At 45.1% G+C, this 3,810-nt stretch overlaps 1 pseudogene; it reads left to right on the top strand.

The window, feature by feature from the left end:
• The first annotated feature begins 538 nt into the window (after positions 1–538).
• On the top strand, positions 539–2,834 carry LOC114692990 (annotated as a pseudogene).
• Positions 2,835–3,810: the final 976 nt, after the last annotated feature.

The following is a 3,810-nucleotide window of genomic DNA, read 5'->3' as shown; positions in this document are numbered from 1 at the left end:
TGAGCACTAGACAAGTGTGGAAGAGGATCGGGGCAATTAGAGGATTCTTCGCAGCGTGTTTTTTTGTTTGTTTTGTTTTGTTTGTTTTTTGTTTTGTTTTGTTTTTGTTTTTTTTTCCCGGAAGCCCCAGATTTGTAAAAATCCCTGCCTTCATCTGCTCCCAGTGATACATGGAGAGTTCAAAGGGATTTCATAACTGTGCTTAAACTGAACTAAGACCGTGGAGGTTAAGCTTAAGTCTGAACATTCATGGTGCTTACATGAACCCAAACCACAATTCCTATGACATCTTTGTTTCCCGTATTCCTTCATTACCCAGATCCAGTCACCACTCCCCACTCCAAACACACATAGTCCTTAGATCCATCCATGCTCATTGGCAGGACACAAACTATTTCAGCTGCCTCTATACACGGATGGTGCCACTGATCCTTTACCTACAGGCCTTCATCACTTCAGCGTCTTCTTTTGGTCCTCTTTGTGACGTGCAGGCCCTCAGCCAATGCCCTGGCGCCTGCCTCACAAAGGCCCGAGCAACCGCACACCGGCGCTCGAGCTCCAGGCATTCAGGCTGGCTTGGACTCAGGTCCTGCCGCGCCAACGCCAGAAAGGCTCAGAAAGCGAGCCCTGGTAATTCCACCACTCATCATGGCCAGCCAATTCTGCGTTCCTCTAGCCCCACGCCTCTCACCCCTTAAACCTTTGAAATCCCACTTCACAGACTTCCAGGTGGGCATCTGTGTGGCGATCCAGCGCAGGGACAAACGGATCCACCTGGCTGTGGTCACAGAGATCAACAGAGAAAACTCTTGGGTCACAGTAGAGTGGGTTGAGAAAGGAGTCAAAAAGGGAAAGAAGATCGAACTAGAGACTGTGTTTCTGTTGAATCCAGCTCTGGCCTCTGCTGAACACCAACGGTCACAGAGACCCCTGCGCCCAGTCTCCGCAACACCCAGTACTGCCATCGGGACCAGCGAACAGCCACCAAGTGGATTGCGATGATCCCGCACAGAAATGAAACGCCATCAGGGGATAGCCAAGCCCTGGTGGTCCCCAGTATCCTTGTCTGATGAAGCGGAAGAAATCCCCCTGCCTAAGGGAAATTGAAAAGCTGCAGAAGCAGCGAGAGAAGCGCAGGCGACTGCAGCTAGAGATCCGAGCTAGACGAGCGCTTGACATCAACAACTGGAAACCCGAACTATTGAGATTATGCGTATGATTGAGGAGTACCGCAGGCATCTGGACAGCAGCAAAAATATCCAGCCTGGAGCCCGCAGAAGACCACCGGATCTGTGTGTTGCGTGAGGAAGCGCCCTCTTAATGAGAGAGAGAACACCATGAAGGACCTAGATATCATCACTATCCCTCGCACAATGTGGTCACGGTGCACGAATCTAAACAAAAGGTGGACCTAACCCGCTACTTTGGAAAACCAGACCTTCTGTTTTGACCATGCTTTCGATGACACGGCAATCCAATGAGTTAGTTTACCAATTCACTGCCCGGCCTTTGGTGGAGTCCATCTTCCGGAAGGGCATGGCCACTTGCTTTGCCTATGGGCAGACTGGCAGTGGAAAAACCCACACCATGGGTGGAGCCTTTTCTGGAAAGGCTCAAGATTGTTCGAAAGGCATTTAACGCCCTGGTGGCTCAGGATGTTCTTTCTCCTGCTGAGAAACCCTGCCTATGAGAAACTGGAACTTCAAAGTCTAATGGGAACATTCTTTGAGATTTATGGTGGCAAAGTCTAATGATCTGTTAAACTGGAAGAAGAAGCTTCAAGTCCTCGAGGATGGAAATCAGCAAGTGCAAGTTGTGGGGCTGCAGGAGCAGGAGGTGTCCTTGTGTGGAGGAAGTCCTGACTCTGGTGGAGCTCGGAAATAGCTGTCGGACTTCCGGACAGACCTCTGTCAACGCCCACTCATCCAGGAGTCACGCGGTGTTCCAGCTCATCCTTAAGTCAGGAGGAAACTGCATGGCAAGTTTCCCTTGTTGACTTAGCTGGGAATGAAAGGGGGGCAGATACTGCCAAGGCCAACCGAAAGAGGCAGCTGGAAGGGGCTGAAATTAAATAAGAAGTCCTCCTAGCCTGAAGGAATGCATCAGAAGCCTTGGGTAAGAACAAGTCTCAATACCCCATTCAGAGCCAGCAAACTCACGCAGGTGCTCCGGGACTCCTTCATAGGTCAGAACTCCTCCACATGCATGATTGCTACTATTCTCACCTGGAATGACTTCGTGTGAAAAACACCCTCAAATACTTTAAGATATGCAAACAGAGTTAAAGAATTAGCCCTAGAGGCCAGGCCCTACCATCATTGCCCCTCTCTCCAGCTGGTCATGAAGTACCACTAATGTTAGAAAAGGACAATACAAATTCAGAAAAGTCCCTTCAGAGGGATAAATTTATTTCAAATACCTATTATACAGAGTGAGGAAGAAAAAGAAAGTGATGAAATCACAATTAACAAAGGACCCAGCAGCTTCATGGAGGAGATCTAGCCAGTGGTGGGAAAGCCATCCAGGAGACAAGCTGATGGAATAAACTGCGACGTGGATTTTTTGCATTGCCAGTCACTGTCCATTCTGGAGCAGAAATCGGTGTGCTGACTGAGATCCAAAGGAAGCTCCAATTACTACGAGCTGACCTCCAAAGAAAAACCAAGTCGAGTGACAGCGAAGGCCGGAGATCAGGAATGAAATCTTGAATCCAGTTCTGAAGTTTCTACCTCTTATTACAGGAGAAATCTGTCCAGATTATCTAAGTATAAAGGTCCCCTGGAGAGCTTACATCTCAAATCATCCTCATCAAAAAATGTGGTCTTTTCTTCTTCTCTGTATTTCCATAGTGTAGTTTGCTTTCATTCTGTGTGTCACTGTAAGGAATTTGCCTTGTCCCTGTCAGTACTGAGAACTGGCAATGTTAAGAAATGTATTGATTATTATAACTGGGGTAGAGGGATGATGACATAATGTGGATCACCAAAGAGCTTGCTAAATATTCTATAATGTGAGGAACTTCCTCCCACACAAATAATTATCTATTTTTTTTTGAAAATTAAAATAGTCCTGAGGTGAGAAACCCTGCTGTAGAAGAAACCATCTGCAATGAAATTAGATTCCCTAAATTTGTAGTTGGCAAAGCAAAATACCATGAATTAAAGGGATGGGCAAGAAAACACCAAGGAAGAATCAATCATACCCACTTATAAATCTTTCTCATTTGCACTGTTGTGTTGATTCAAATGGTTTCTGAGATTGAGTCATTCTAGGAAGAGAAAGAGAAAAGTCAGCTGTCTGGGAGCCTAGAATTGAGAGGGTTTTGTTTGTTTATATCTTAGCATTTAAGCTATTATTGTAATTATTACTGAGCCGTGTGTGTGTGTGTGGTGTGTGTGTGGTGTGTGTGTGTGTGTTTCTGTTCGTTTAGAGAATTTGGATTGATGTCTAATTTTTCACACATTGTTATATTTTTCACTGGTATGCTATGAAACCAGAACTCCGGGTTTCAATTTTGGGGCAAGAGTCAGCAAACAAACGGGAAACCTCCCATATAAAGGGCAACATATTCCGCAACCGTCTAAAGCACATGAAAAGATCATGAGAAAATTTAATGTCTGCATCAATTAAATATGGAGAACTTTATAGATTTAAGAGACAAGAAGTCTATCTTTTAAAAGAAGAATGTTAGTCTAATATGGGGATTGAAATATAATAATTTAATACACACAATAAATTAGTGTCCTAATATCAACAAACATCTAAGAATAGGATCTTGTGGCTCCAAATCTGTCAATTCTAAACTCATCT

Source organism: Peromyscus leucopus, unplaced genomic scaffold, assembly GCF_004664715.2.
Source record: "Peromyscus leucopus breed LL Stock unplaced genomic scaffold, UCI_PerLeu_2.1 scaffold_219, whole genome shotgun sequence".
Taxonomy (NCBI): Eukaryota; Metazoa; Chordata; class Mammalia; order Rodentia; family Cricetidae; genus Peromyscus; species Peromyscus leucopus.
The sequence above is the reverse complement of the archived record's forward strand: the minus strand, read 5'-3'. Positions and strand labels throughout refer to the sequence as shown.